Source organism: Akebia trifoliata, unplaced genomic scaffold, assembly GCF_017979445.1.
Source record: "Akebia trifoliata isolate Shusen 1 unplaced genomic scaffold, ASM1797944v1 Contig00226, whole genome shotgun sequence".
Classification (NCBI taxonomy): Eukaryota; Viridiplantae; Streptophyta; class Magnoliopsida; order Ranunculales; family Lardizabalaceae; genus Akebia; species Akebia trifoliata.
The window spans coordinates 49,757-65,778 of record NW_028236878.1 but is presented as its reverse complement, the minus strand read 5'-3'; positions in this window follow the sequence as shown (position 1 = coordinate 65,778).

Here is a 16,022-nt window from a genome sequence, read left to right as displayed (position 1 = left end):
CTCTACTTGCATCTTCCTCACACACATCTCTCAACCCTCTCTTAAAAATCGTGACTACTACAACATTATCTCTCAGCCCTCTCTTCCAAAAATGTGCCTGCTACAACATCATCTCTTAGTCCTCATCTCCATAGACATGGCTGTTGCAATATCCTCTCATTACCCTTTTTTCTCACATCTCCAAAGCAGCAACGAACTCGTCTCTCCATCACTCTTTAACGCTCTCCTCACATTCATCTTCCTTACTACCATACTCGCAAGCCATTTCGAGTTGTGCCCGAAGGAGTTACACCCAATCGTCATTCCAGCATCAAGGTAAGTTTGACATAATTTTACTTTTTTATTTCGTTTTCTCTTCTCCTTCTACTCATGCTTTATTCGTTTCTATTTTTATTTATTTATTAGTATTTTCTATTATTTGTTGCTTGGGGTATAAGAAATTGTTGTTCTTCTATCATTTCACAATATTTTTCTTATATTAATAAGATTAGGAATTATATTAATTTTTTTTATGAAATTCATGACTATCATTGCTCCTAAGCGTAAGCATCCACCACCTAGTTGGAGTCGTAAGTTTGATCAATTAGAACGTATGTCAGTACCAAGTCAATAATTTGAAATGGCCTTAGAATCACTCAATATTATTTAGTTGTTCCCTGAAGATCATAGTGCCTTAGTCCTACCGATTGAAAACGATGTCTTGAGTCCTCATTCTATAATCAAACCTGTTGTGGTTTAGTCATGTGACTTAGTTTGAGTCTAATTTTTTTATTATCAATTTCGCAATGTCTTATTTTTATTACATCGAGTCTAGCCCTTTTATTTCTATTTAGTCAAGTCAGTTCGTCGAACCTACAATGGCGTTTGTTGCACCATCTGAATTTATTTGAATAAAAGGAATTTCTAAATACCTCGAGCACATTAACAAATTAACTAATAATCTTACTTTAGAAGAGGATACTTTAATGAAGAACCCCTCCCAAGCTATTCACATTACTTGAACAAGAAGACAAAGGTCAGGCACAACCTTTAATCGAGGAAATGAAAGTCATTGATCTTGAAACAAAAAATAATTTTCAAGAAATTCATATTGGAATTAACTTATCCCTATAGGAATATGAGGAGATGATGAATTTGTTCAGAAAATTCAAAAGACTTGTTCGCGTGGTCCTATGAGAATATGTTGGGTAAGCTTGGGTGTTGTCCAACACGAAATAGATACTCGCCCTATGAAACGGGAACACCACATACGAAGTCAGAACAGATTCACATAGTCAGATGATAACTTATAAAATATATCAATGTTAGATTTCTCAAAATAGTGGGGCACCCAGAGTATATTATTATTGAGGTAGCTAATAAGAATCTTGAAAATGTATGAGACACATCAAGATTGGTATGAGGAATTATCTTTTCACACCCTCAACATGTCAAACTTGGACTTGATCCTCTATGTGAGTTATTTAGCGTTTTCTACTATATAGTAGGAAATGAAGTATTAACAGAAAGTCAATCATCGGAAGCAAATTTGATTTATCGCAAGTACAAGATAATTTACTTGTGTTTTTGATAAAAAAACTGAAGGTGTGGGACATGTGAGTCGAAGATTTAGCCTTCAAAGAAAATTAAGTAGTTGTCTTCAATTGAAGAAAAAAAATTGCAAATCCAACAGAGAAGGACCTTTCATCTCCAAAATAAGACTGTTTGGAAAAGTTGTTAAACTTCAAAAATCCTAATGACGCCAAAATGCTAGAATCAATCAACCTTGGCTAGATCGAGCGGTACTATATCTAAGGAAACCATCTTTGACCGAACCAATTTTTCTATTACCTAGCTCAATATCTCCTTCTTTGGCTCGTTGCAGCCTTTTCAAATAAATAAAAATTTGCCTTTTTATTTCTCAACCTGATCACCTAACCCAAGGGAGGGAATGTGCTCGAATTATTTTTTGGTCTAATCTAAAAAATAATTGGGGTACGTAGGCAACCTGAGAAGTTACTTCAGGTTAGACCACATAAAAAAAAAATAATATTCCCCTATAAAAAAAAGACATTGCCAAAATAGGGAAGAAAATTCAAAGAAAGTGAAAAAAAAAGAGTTTCGAAAGAAATGCCACACAAGGGGCATTTGGGTTTTGAGCCTTAAGTTTCCTTTCCTTCTTAACCTATTCCTAAGCCCACCTATGGAAGTTCTCCCAAGTATCGTATGAGAAAGTTGAGGAAATAACAAGAATGATCAGGTAGTAGCTCCAAAACATCAAAAGAAAAAAAAATAATAAAAAGCCTACTAGGTTAAAAACCTGAAAGAGGGACTTAGGCAAATATTAAGGCAAGTTTGCAATGTTAAAAATTCGAAATGACAACTTTGACAACAATCGGTGTAGAAAAATGATAAGCTACTAGATCGAAAACTTGAAGAGTCGATCTAGGCAAAAAGTTAGAGTATGCTCGCTAGATTGAAAATTTGAAATGGCGATCTAGGCAAAAATAAGAACAATAAAAGGAAATCTTAGTCAAGTTAAAAATCTAAAAGACAGTCCAAGCCAAAACATCGAAAGTTCAAATAGCCAAGCTTTATCGACTTTGGGACAAACAATTAATCATCGTATAATTAATACCCAATTTGAACCAAATATAGACTCAGTAGATATAAGTAACTTGCTTATGATTGATTTGAAGAGCTTCATGTCCCTAAGTGAACCGACAAGAAGAAATAATAAATTTTGTGATGAATTTCAAAAGAAAATATTGTGTTCCAATTTCTTTCAGCCCGACTCAAAATCTTCAATAAAAAGTTAAAATTAAAAGTTAAACCTTTATTGTGCTTGTAATAATAAAAAATTCAAACTTTCATAACAAAGGCAATTCCCTTTTCTAAAGAGTATAGTTTTCCCCCTTACACTACAGGCATTCTTTTTCAAATATTCAATTATCCCCAGTGTAATGTTCCCTATCAAACTAGAGGCATTTTTGTTTTAAAGCTTGATCAATTTCAACCCCAAAGGATAAGGTAAACCCTGAATTAAAGGTTACCCTCTTGATAGTAATTTTTAAAAATCCTGAGGTTAAAAGAATGTTAAAATGTTGACCTGACCTTCATAAAGTCCAACTCTCTGTTATAAAAAAAAAAAATCAAATGCGGTGTTAATCTCCCATTTGTTTTTCAAAAAAAAAAAAATTAGTTCATTACACTTTCACCCTGGGCAAGTAGAATGGGACTCCCAAAAATTAGTACATTACTCTTTCACACTAGACAGGTGAAAGCGCCCTCGATCCGCGGGGTGCGCGGATCCGCTTTTGACCCTTGAGGTTTGGGAGTCGCCACCTAGTTATTACGGTCTAGGAACCGATCAATGACTCTAAATGGATAAAAACTAATCTAAAAACAAGAAAAACTGAATTCGGGGATCATGTTACGGATTGGAAGGTGTTAGGCACCAATCCCGCCCGCCAAAGCCGGTCTCTACTAAATTCCCAAGTAAATTACATTGCTAAAACCTAGATGAAAATAGAAATAAAAAAAAATACCTTTCCGATGCAAGGACTTTATTCCCTCAGATCTGACAAAAAGAGCTCCTTGTACCGTGCTCCCTTGCTTCGTTCTATTTCCGGATTTGACTTCGGATCTCCGAGGTAAGGTATCTCCTTGTTTTTGAATCTGAACTCTTCAAGTTCGTTGCCGATTTGGGGGGTGTTTTTAGAAGGCTTTTGGGTGTTTTCTAGACTAAAATTGAAGGTGGGATGTTAGTTAAGGAGTTGGGGCTCCAAAACTAGGGTTTATGGGGGGCTAGGGGAGCTTCTAGACCTACTTCTCTAAGGTTTATAATTTGATACGAAAATAGGGTGTGAGCACCTCTATTTATAGATGTTTTTAGGGGTCGATTTGGATAGAGTTAGTGTTTAATTAGAGATCTTTTAATTAGAGTTGTGTTTTAGTTTGACTTGTTTTAAGTAGAATTGTGTTTTAATTAGAATTGTTTTAGGTAGAATTGTGTTTTAATTCAAATTGTTTTAGGTAGAATTATTTTTAAGTTAGAACTCTATTAGATAGAGTTATTAATCAATTATATTCTATTATGACTTTTGGTCTTATTTGATTGACTTTTAATGTTTTGACTTTAGTCTTAATTGATTGACTTTTAAAATCTTGACTTTAGTCTTGCTTAATTGACTTTAATTTTGACTTCAGTCTCACTTATGACTTTAATACCTTGACTTTAGTCTTGCTTGATTTAATTTTAATTTTGGAGAACCCCCTTAAAATATCTTTAATTCTTTGGACCCCCAAATTGAGGGGTCCTTAAAGAAATATCTCACGAACCCTCAACAATTTTGCCTGAGAGCCCGATTGATCGATTTTTTAGGTTCAAAATTTTAAATTAATTTCATTAATGTTTCAATTTAATTATTTAATGTTTTTATTTATTAATTTCGAATTTTTTATCATGAAAATTGTGAAATTACCGTTTTGCCCCCGGAGAGGACTTTTCACGTTTTAAGTCAGTTTTTAATGTTCTAGGATATTTTAGAATCGATTTTTCGTAAGGAATTCAATGGAAATATTGGTTTGTGTCATTTATGAAAATTTTTATGTGAAATGATTGTGAACTTTATGAGGGGCATTTTCGTAATTTTGTCAAATTCTGTTAAAATTGGTGAAATGATTTATTTGGTTTCGATTTGTTATTTTATGTGTTCGAGAGAGTTTTCCTAAGCGTAACGTAGGCTCTAGGGTTGTTTTGATGTCAGGGGTATTTTGGTAATTTGATCATTTTTAGTGATTTTTATCGTGAAGCTTCTTTTTGGTCTGCAAGATGATGATTTCTATGTTTCTGGGGTGTTTTCCTAGCGTAGCGTGGTTTCTAAGGTTTTGTCAGTTCGAGATACCTCATCCGGATTTCTGAAACATATCTGGTAACAAAATAAAGCAACGGAATACACATCCATCATTGGGAATCATTGCGATCGGGTTGACGAGTTGATTAATCAGGCGAGTGCAAAAATGGGGTGTCTACAGATGCCCCTCTTTGGCAGAGGGTTGAAGCAAACTAGATAGCAAATCTATTTTGATAGATAGTGCGATATCCGAATGCCAAAGCTAGTGACAGTTCATTTTGCAGCCTGATTTAGCAATTCGTCAGGGTGTTCGGATCCTTGAGCGTAAAACTCCTCGAACTAAAAGGTTGTCAGGTCCTCGAGCGTGAGTTCACTGACAGTGTCAGATCCTTGAATTTTAGAAAATTCTCATTGACTAAAAAGTGCAAGTGTGAGTGTGTGTACTGTGTGAAACTGAGTAAAAATGTGCCAGGTCCTAGAGATCTTCTCTCACTGACAATAATGATTCAAAATTGAGATGCACTTATGCAACGAAAACAATCATAGCAAGGTTTAACAAAGGTAATTGGAGTTATAACATTGTAGGAACTTCGTTAAATCCTATTTGAAATTCTTTTTAGAGTTCGAAAAAGTTTGAGTCTCATTTATCGGACTGGAGCCTATTGTAGCCAAGCTTCTCAGGCTAAGGAACTTAAACAATCCTATTAATTCAATATGATTTCAAACAAAGCTGGAGTCTCGTTTCTCAGACTCTGGCTAAGGTTTATAGGAACTTAAACAATCCTATTAAAATTGGAGTCTCGTTTCTCAGACTCGAACTAAGGTTAATAGGCACTTCAAAAAGCCTATGATTCAAAACGTTGGAGTCTCGTTTCTCGGACTCGAACTTAGGTTTGTAGGCACTTCAAAAAGCCTATTCATTCTATGATTCAAAAATTGGAGTCTCGTTCTCGGACTCGAACTTAGGTTGTAGGCACTTCAAAAAGCCTATTCATTCTATGATTCACAAGTTGTTTTCTCGGACTCGAACTCGAACAGGTTTGTAGGCACTTCAAAAAGCCTATTCATTCTATGATTCAAAAAGTTGGAGTCTCGTTTCTCGGACTCGAACTTGGGTTTGTAGGCACTTCAAAAAGCCTATTCATTCTATGATTCAAAAATTGGAGTCTCGTTTCTCGGACTCGAACTTAGGTTTGTAGGCACTTCAAAAAGCCTATTCATTCTATGATTCAAAAAGTTGGAGTCTCGTTCTCGGACTCGAACTTTGTTTGTAGGCACTTCAAAAAGCCTATTCATTCTATGATTCAAAAGTTGGAGTCTCGTTTCTCGGACTCGAACTTAGGTTTGTAGGCACTTCAAAAAGCCTATTCATTCTATGATTCAACAAGTTGGAGTCTCGTTTCTCGGACTCGAACTTAGGTTTGTAGGCACTTCAAAAAGCCTATTCATTCTATGATTCAAAAAGTTGGAGTCTCGTTTCTGGACTCGAACTTAGGTTTATAGGCACTTCAACAAGCCATTCATTCTATGATTCAAAAAAGTTGGAGTCTCGTTTCTCGGACTCGAACTTACTAAGCCACGTTTCTCGGGCTTAGATTTATAGGAACTTAAACAATCCTATTAATTGATTATATGATTCAAAATCGAGCTCAAAGTTTGAAAGATCAGGCCTTTATTGGCTTATCATGCATCTGGATTCGTAATTATCATTAGGTTTCGCCGGACTTTTAAGCTTTTGTATGATTTTCTTTTTATCATGTGATTAAGAACAAAAATTTTGGAATTAAATGACCTTCAAAAATGCCCCTAGTTTCAAGGTTGGCTTTAATTGGGACTTGACTACGAGACTGATGGAATGGATTACGCTTGAAAAATATGGACTCTGATGTATGATAGATAGAAGAACTGACATTCTCTTAAATTTAAGACTCTTAAGATTATCATATGTGCAATAAAGAATTGATCATTTTCTTTCGAATTTCTTTTGAAAAATGCTTGAGCTGGACTTAAAAAATCTTGATAAATATTAGAATAAAAGATCTTCCTCTTCAAAGTGGTTGATGATTCTACATCTTCCATTAGCGAACACTTGAACAAGTAAACATACTTTTGAAGATCCTACAATGTTCAAGATGACTTCTGATTTTTTTCGACTTCAATATTGTCTTTGTCGGATGTGAGCTCTTGGCTAAAAGACAAATATCGTGGCTTGAATGGTTCTGTAGTTTCTACACAAGCTTCCTTCTGAATTTTTCTTCTTGACGGGACCTTTCCTCCCATTTGATGATGCCCTAATTTTTGCCTAGATCGCCTCTTCAGGTTTTCAATCTAGCGGGCTTTGCTTTCTTTTTCTGATGATACCTTGATTTTTGCCTAGGTCGCCTTTTAGGTTTTCAACCTAGCAGGCTTTCTTTTTTATGGTTATGCCCTAAATTTTGCCTAAGTCGCCTTTTCAGGTTTTCGACTTAGCGGGCTTCTCTCTTGATGATCTTGTGTAATCAAATCGACAATTTCTCAGCTTCCTGCACCTTAACCGAGTCAATTAGCCTTCAGGAGGACTTAATAGGTGGGCTTAGGATATGGTTTAGAAAGAAAAGATATAAGGCTCAACTTCCCAAAATGCCCCTAGTTTGATATTCTCTCTTTTCTATCAATTATTTTGATTTTTTTTTCTAAATGCCCCTAGTTTGGCATTCTTTTCTTTTTATCAATTCTTCTGATTCTTTTTTCTAATGCCTTAGTTTGGCATTCTTTTCTTTTGAACATTTCAATAGTAGATTTTCTTTTGGATGACACTTTCCTTAAGAGAATACATTTTTCTTTTAATGACCGGCCTGAAGTAACTTCTCAGGTTGCCTACGTACCCCAAATATTTTTTTTTCCTTTTGGGATCAGGTCAAAACGTAGTTCATACTAAGATTCCCTCCAAGGTTGGTTGGTATGGTTTAGAAAGAAGAGGCTACTGCTTTTATTTTTTTTTAAAAGACTGCGAGGGGCTAAAGAAGGTTTTTTTTTCTTTTTTGTAAGACAGGAAAATGTTCGACCAAAGAAGGCCTCCTTTGGTGAATGCTGCTTGACTTGGTCAAAGTTTCAGGAATTCGATATCTGAATTGCTCTGTCGAGCAAGGTCTTCTTTTGAGAATGAATATTCTTCAGTCTTCTTTTGTGAAATCGAGTAGTATGATTGAGTTTTCTAACTCTAAAATTTCGAGAAACTCTTTTATTCTCTTATGAATGAAAATTCTCCTCTTTTGAGTGAGAAACCTGGTAGATCCACTTGTAAGTCTTAGTGTCTTTGTCGATGCTTCAGCTATATCATTTTTGACCAATAATCTTCGACTTTGAAATCACCCTTGACTACATGTCTTGATCTATATTTTTATGCGATCCATCCATATATCCTTATGAGACCATGCAAGAAATATTGTTGAATTTCTCAAGTAAGTTTACTATGCTCTCATGTTCTCCTGAGGATAATGTATCACCAATTTGCACTTCTTGAGTGTACTCTTTAATTCCAATATTTATCAAATTTGATTAGTGAGCTTTAAGTCATTTCTCATGTTAATTGTATGTTCAAATCATTATTACACGCATGATAATCATAAGCTTCTATATTTTATTGGAATTGAAAAAACATAGACTGACAAACTCGACTAAAATTTGAAAGTTGAAGAAAGGCTAACGTAACTGAGACAACTAACTGGATCTAAAGACTGACAAAAACTAGATTGAAACTCAAGAAAACTCAGGGACAATTATCTACAAAGAGAGAAGGTCCTTCTGGGTGGATGGACTACTTAGACTTGACATTGGTACTTGACTAGACGATTCTTTTGATGACCCAAAATGACACAGATGAGGGTTTTAGAACGTTTAGGGACACCTAAGATTAACCATCGATTCTGAAGGTTTGACTCTTATCCACATGATTAAAGTTTCGATATAGAATAGCCCAAGTCCGGTGGAAAATATCAAATCCAAATGCACCATAAGTCTATAGTGACCAAGAAAGTGAGAAAGGTTAGATGCGGGTCTACCCCTGATTGGGATTGAACCTTTGATCAGATAAATTAATTTTCTTAAGATCGAATCTTTCTAGATAAAGTGGTCTGGATCTTTAAAAGTGAAACCAATTAGTCCAACTGATTTGGTATTGATCAGTTTGATCCATTTGTCCATTGGGTCAACTGGTTTAAGTGGTTCAAATTAATCAGTACATTTCACCGATTGGGTAGGACCGATATTGCGGGTTTTGTTTGATTATTCTGGATCGGTCTGCCCACCTACCTGTTGGTTGGATTGAATAAAACAACCCAGGAACACCCATAGTCAATTCGGGTCGTGACCTATAGGAAGACTTCTAGACTCTAGGTTTACTACGTGCAATGCATTTTTATCTAGCCACCCTTGCCCAAGCACACCTATATACCTCTCGATACGTGGTGACTTGGTTTGATATACTGTATAGGTGATAATCTAAAACCTCAACTCACTTCTCTGAAGCCAAAAACAGCCAGTTTGATCTCCAGTTGAGAGGTGGCGCACAATGCTGAGCAAGGGCCCACTTAAATACCTCTCGTCTAGAATAGACGTAGTCTATCCCCCTCGTACAGTAGGGTACAGCGGGGCAAGATCTTGCTTAGGCACCGGTTTTGACCAAGAAGTGCAATTGATATACTTAGATTATCTTTTTATACCTACGGGTACGAGACAAGAGTTGTAGCTTTCATAAATGGTTTGGCATCCCACGAGGGGACCGACCACGTATTAGTACTACGTTGGCAATCGGGACATGTGACTGTGTGGCTTACAATAGGACAAAGGCTCAGGTTGCCCCAGCCTGGGTGCATCAAATATCTCTCAGAATCACCTGATCAGACGGTATTAATGCCCCCAGTTTGATATACCCTAAGGTACGTGACTGGAGTTATGGGTTTCATGAATGACGTCGCATCTCCGAAGAGACCGGGCCACGCACTAGTGCCACGTTGGCTAAATGGGACGTGTAAGTGAGTAAAACAGTAAACGTGCATGTGGTGTGTGCAAAACAGGGTGGGGTGTGCCCGGGGCCTTTTTCAAACACGTGAGCCCATGGGCCAGATTATGTCATCACATATGGATATCAAATGAATATTGATCAAGAAAATAATCCAAAACCCATCACATCGAAATTAAGATGAAATCAAACACATCACAAATATATCTGTCAAGATCATGGCAATCAATTAATGAGCATCGCATATAAGAATTGATCAAACAAACATTGCAATAGGCATAATTTTTATAATTTTTAAGGTCCAATCAATGATCACTTTTGGGTGATCCAAAATAAATCGAGATTCCAATAGGTGTTACATTGATGATAGAATGACAATGGTTGAGATGAGCTCACTCTCAAGAACATTAATTGTGCCAACATTAGATAAATTCAGATTTTCTGTGAATTAGGAAAATACAATCTGAACTTGCATCGATGATATCTAAGGCTCCCGATAACGAAATCGAGTGAACTCAAGTTCTAAATTAATCTACTCGATGAGATCTACATTTTATTAATAGGTGCCTAGACTTAATTCTCACCAGAATGTTCTGTAAAAAAGTTTTAACGTTCCTGTCCCAACTTTCATTCAGAAATAATTCTAGATTTACAGATTGAACTTGCATCGATGATATCTAAGGCTTCTGATAACGAAATTGAGTGAACTCAGATTCTAAATTAATCTACTCGACGAGATCTACGTTTTATTAAGAGGTTCCCAGACTTAGTTCTCACTAGAATATTCTGTAAAAAGGTTTTAACGTTGCTGTCCCAACTTTCATTCAGAAATAATTCCAGATTTACAGATTGAACTTGCATCGATGATATCTAAGGCTTCCGATAACGAAATTGAGTGAACTCAGATTCTAAATTAATCTACTCGACGAGATCTATATTTTATTAAAGGCTCCCAGACTTAATTCTCACTAGAATATTCTCTAAAAACGTTTTAATATTTCTGTCCAACCTTCATCATTCCATCAATTTGAATCTTTCATTATTTAGGGGTCATCAAAAAGTGATCCTTAATTGAAAAAAAAAAAAATGCAATGCCCAAAATCATCTACAATCAAGACAAAAAAAATAAATAAACAGAAAAAATAAATAAAATAAATCCAACTAAATAATAGAAAAAAAACTAGGTCATTTTGGCAATGCTCCCATACTTGGGGTTTTTCAAGTTTGATCCTCAATAGTCCCCAGCGGAGTCGTCACTGAAAGCGCCCTCGATCCGCGGGGTGCGCGGATCCGCTTTTGACCCTTGAGGTTTGGGAGTCGCCACCTAGTTATTACGGTCTAGGAACCGATCAATGACTCTAAATGGATAAAAACTAATCTAAAACCAAGAAAACTGAATTCGGGGATCATGTTACGGGATTGGAAGGTGTTAGGCACCAATCCCGCCCGGCCAAAGTCGGTCTCTACTAAATTCCCAAGTAAATTACATTGCTAAAACCTAGATGAAATAGAAATAAAAAAAAATACCTTTCCGATGCAAGGACTTTATTCCCTCAGATCTGACAAAAAGAGCTCCTTGTACCGTGCTTCCTTGCTTCGTTCTATTTCCGGATTTGACTTCGGATCTCCGAGGTAAGGTATCTCCTTGTTTTTGAATCTGAACTCTTCAAGTTCGTTGCCGATTTGGGGGTGTTTTTAGAAGGCTTTTGGGTGTTTTCTAGACTAAAATTGAAGGTGGGATGTTAGTTAAGGAGTTGGGGCTCCAAAACTAGGGTTTATGAGGGGCTAGGGGAGCTTCTAGACCTACTTCTCTTAAGGTTTATAATTTGATCCGAAAATAGGGTGTGAGCACCTCTATTTATAGATGTTTTTAGGGGTCGATTTGGATAGAGTTAGTGTTTAATTAGAGATCTTTTAATTAGAGTTGTGTTTTAGTTTGACTTGTTTTAAGTAGAATTGTGTTTTAATTAGAATTGTTTTAGGTAGAATTGTGTTTTAATTCAAATTGTTTTAGGTAGAATTATTTTTAAGTTAGAACTCTATTAGATAGAGTTATTAATCAATTATAATTCTATTATGACTTTTGGTCTTATTTGATTGACTTTTAATGTTTTGACTTTAGTCTTAATTGATTGACTTTTAACATCTTGACTTTAGTCTTGCTTAATTGACTTTAATTTTGACTTCAGTCTCACTTAATTGACTTTAATACCTTGACTTTAGTCTTGCTTGATTTAATTTTAATTTTTGTAGAACCCCCCTCTAAAATATCTTTAATTCTTTGGACCCCCAAATTGAGGGGTCCTTAAAGAAATATCTCACGAACCCTCAACAATTTTGCCTGAGAGCCCGATTGATCGATTTTTTTAATTCAAAATTTTAAATTAATTTTATTAATGTTTCAATTTAATTATTTAATGTTTTTATTTATTAATTTCAGAATTTTTTATCATGAAAATTGTGAAATTACCGTTTTGCCCCCGGAGAGGACTTTTCACGTTTTAAGTCAGTTTTTAATGTTCTAGGATATTTTAGAATCGATTTTTCGTAAGGAATTCAATGGAAATATTGGTTTGTGTCATTTATGAAAATTTTTATGTGAAATGATTGTGAACTTTATGAGGGGCATTTTCGTAATTTTATCAAATTCTGTTAAAATTGGTGAAATGATTTATTTGGTTTCGATTTGTTATTTTATGTGTTCGAGAGAGTTTTCCTAAGCGTAACGTAGGCTCTAGGGTTGTTTTGATGTCAGGGGTATTTTGGTAATTTGATCAATTTTTAGTGATTTTTATCGTGAAGCTTCTTTTTGGTCTGCAAGATGATGATTTCTATGTTTCTGGGGTTGTGTTTTCCTAGCGTAGCGTGGTTTCTAAGGTTTTGTCAGTTCGAGATACCTCATCCGGATTTCTGAAACATATCTGGTAACAAAATAAAGTAACGGAATACACATCCATCATTGGGAATCATTGCGATCGGGTTGACGAGTTGATTAATCAGGCGAGTGCAAAAATGGGGTGTCTACAACAGGTAGGGTAGGACTTTCAAAAAAAAATAGTTCATTACTCTTTCTCCTCGGGCAGATAGAGTAAGACTGCAAAAAAAGTTAATTTATTACTCTTTCATCCAAGGCAAGTAGAGTAGGACTTCAACGTTTTCTTTAATTTTACTCAAATTATGCTCAGTTTAATTTCTCTTAAGTTTCACTCAGTTTAAAAATATGATTTCGAACCTAACAACACCAAAATTGATGAAAACAGAAAAATTTAGAAAAAATCACAACAATGACCAAAATGCCCCTCAATGTCTAACTTTGACCTAGAGACCTTAATCCCTAGGAAAACCTGATAAAAAATCAAAATCAAGTCAAAATTAAATCAAAATCAAATCGAAATCAAATTAAAAATCCAATCTAATGAAAATAAAATTTAAATTAGAAATCAAACAATTAAAATTTAATAAAGCAATCGAATTTAATCAAAATCAAATTTAAGTTCAAATTAAAAATTACACAACCAATTAAAATTCAAAATCAAATTAAATTTTAAAAATCAATCAACCAATAAATTTAAAATTAAAATCTAATCGACCAATCAAAGATTAAAATCCAATTGGCCAAGCAAATTAAAAAAATTCCAACTAACCATCCAATTTAAAATTCAATCAATTAATCGAATTCAAATCCAAATGACAAAACCAAAAATTGAACAATTAGATAAAAATAAAAATTAAAACTAACCTACCAAATTAAAACTGAAAATCCAATCAATTGTAGGAGGACCATTAAGGCGAGTAGCGTAGGATTGCTACTCTCATTCTCTTAAAAGTGGAAACAAAAGAAAAAGAAACAAAAAAAATAGAAATATTTGTTATATAAAATGAAACATCTCTCTTTCTCTCAAAAGAGGGCTTCTTTTTTTTTGGCTACACCAATGTCCTCACATCACTACTACAAGCACCCTTCTATCAGCCTTCATCTCACATCCTAGCACAGCCATCTCCCTCTTCCTCACATCACTGCTACAACCACCTCACTGCATCTCATCTCCATTGACCCTATTGCACTGCACTCCATTGCAGCCCACGCTACACCTCTTTGCCATTGACCCTGTTACACCTCTTCACCTTTACTGCACCTCATCTTCCTAATTCTTTGCTTTCATCTCCTTCTTCACCATTACAACACCGATGAGAATGCCCCAATTCTCTTCTAAAACGTGTAGCTGCTGCACTTCTTCTTCTTCCTTACAGCCCATCTCCAACGTCCCTCTCTCTCTGCTTGCATCTTCCTCACACATCGTCTTTCAACCCTTTCTAAAAAATGTGGTTGCTACAACAATATCTCTCAGCCATCTCTTCTAAAAATGTGGCTACTACAACATCATCTCTCAGCCCTCATCTCCATAGTAGCAACGAACTCGTCTCTCCATCACTCTTCAATGCTCCCCTCACATTCATCTTTCTTATTACCATACTCGCAAGCCATTTCGAGTTGTGCTTGAAGGAGCTACACCCAATTGCCATTCCAGCATCAAGGTAAATCTGACATAATTTTACTTTTTTTTATTTTGTTTTCTCTTCTCCTTCTATTCATGCATTATACTTTTTCATTTTTATTTATTTATTAGGGTTTTCTATAGTTTTTAACTTGGGGTATAGGAATTTATTGTTCTTTTATCCTTTCTCATTATTTTTCTTATATTAGTAGGATTATATTATATGTTTTTTTATGAAAATCATGATCACCATGCTTAAGTTGATTTTTTTTTGTGTTTTTTTAAATTATTTGGATGATTGAAGTGGCTCGAATTATTTTTGTAGTTTTCATGTTTAGGAATGTATAATTAATCAAATTGAAGGATTGTGATAAGTGATATTTGTGCAATGATTTGAAAATGATTCCATGCAATAATTTGTTTATTAAATTGATAAATATTAAAGATGACTCTTTTGGGAATTCAGAAATTAGTATATCTCTATCTCTTGTTAATTTTAGAATATCGTCTTTGTGAGTAATTTATCGATTTAGAAATTTCATGATCATGATTTGGTAATTCAAAATTTCATAAATTACACGTGTTTTTGAAAATTTTCTATTCAAATTTGTGATATTCTATTTTAAAAAGTTTCATGTTCATATTTTCTTTTTTTATTTTGAAATTTTCGGATTCATATTTTCTTTTGTGGAAAATTCGTATTTGAAACTTTCTAATATGGAAATTGCATAATTTTCTATTTTGGGAAAATATATATTATAAGTTTCTAATTTAGAAATTTCACATGTTAGTAATTTCCCAATTTAAAAGCTTTTACATTTTCCTATTTAAAAATTTCATGTTCATGGAAATTCTGGATTTTCTAATTCGGAAATCTTATATTATTTTGAAACTTTCTATTTTGAAGAATGTAGTTTTATAAATATTTAATTTTGGAATTCATCATATATTCTTCAAATTCTAATTTACGAAATTTCAAATTTTAAATTTTCATAAGTTGCAAATTTAACAGTTCTATATTCATAATTTTCCTATTCAGAGGATTCTCATGGGTTTCTATTTTGGATGATTTGATAAATATTACCATGTGAATTCTAGAATATGGGATGAGATTCAAGTTTTTTCATGAATCTTCTTTTTTGTGCGAAATTCGAGAATCATGTAATAATTGGAGAATTTTAGCCGTAAGACTCATTTAGTAAATTCGATATAAATGAATCATGATTGAACCCTAGTTTGACTTTTAATCTTTGTATGTTGACTATAGGATAGTTTTGGATCGTAGTAGAAATCGATCATCTCGATCGAGCGGATTCGGTGCTTAACACCTTCTAAAACCTGTAATCTGACCCCTTACCCATTTCTTATATTCGTGAACCGATCTAGATCCATTTCTAATTTTTTTATTCCTAGACCTAAAATAGGTGGCGACTCTCATTTCTCCAAGAATCCCCATTTACCAATTGGATTCCTTTGAACTACTTAGCGAAAAAAGGTGAGGCGATTTAACTTATCTTTCTTCTACTCAGCAGATAATTCTTCTATTTTATTATTTTTGTCTTTGACAGGCTTCTTACCATATGACCACTTTTTCTGATTATTCGGAAATGACTGAAAGAAAAGTTGCTTCTCTTCATCTTCAGAAGTTTCGATCTAAGCAGTCTTGGACGTCCTTGAACAATTTCTATCAAG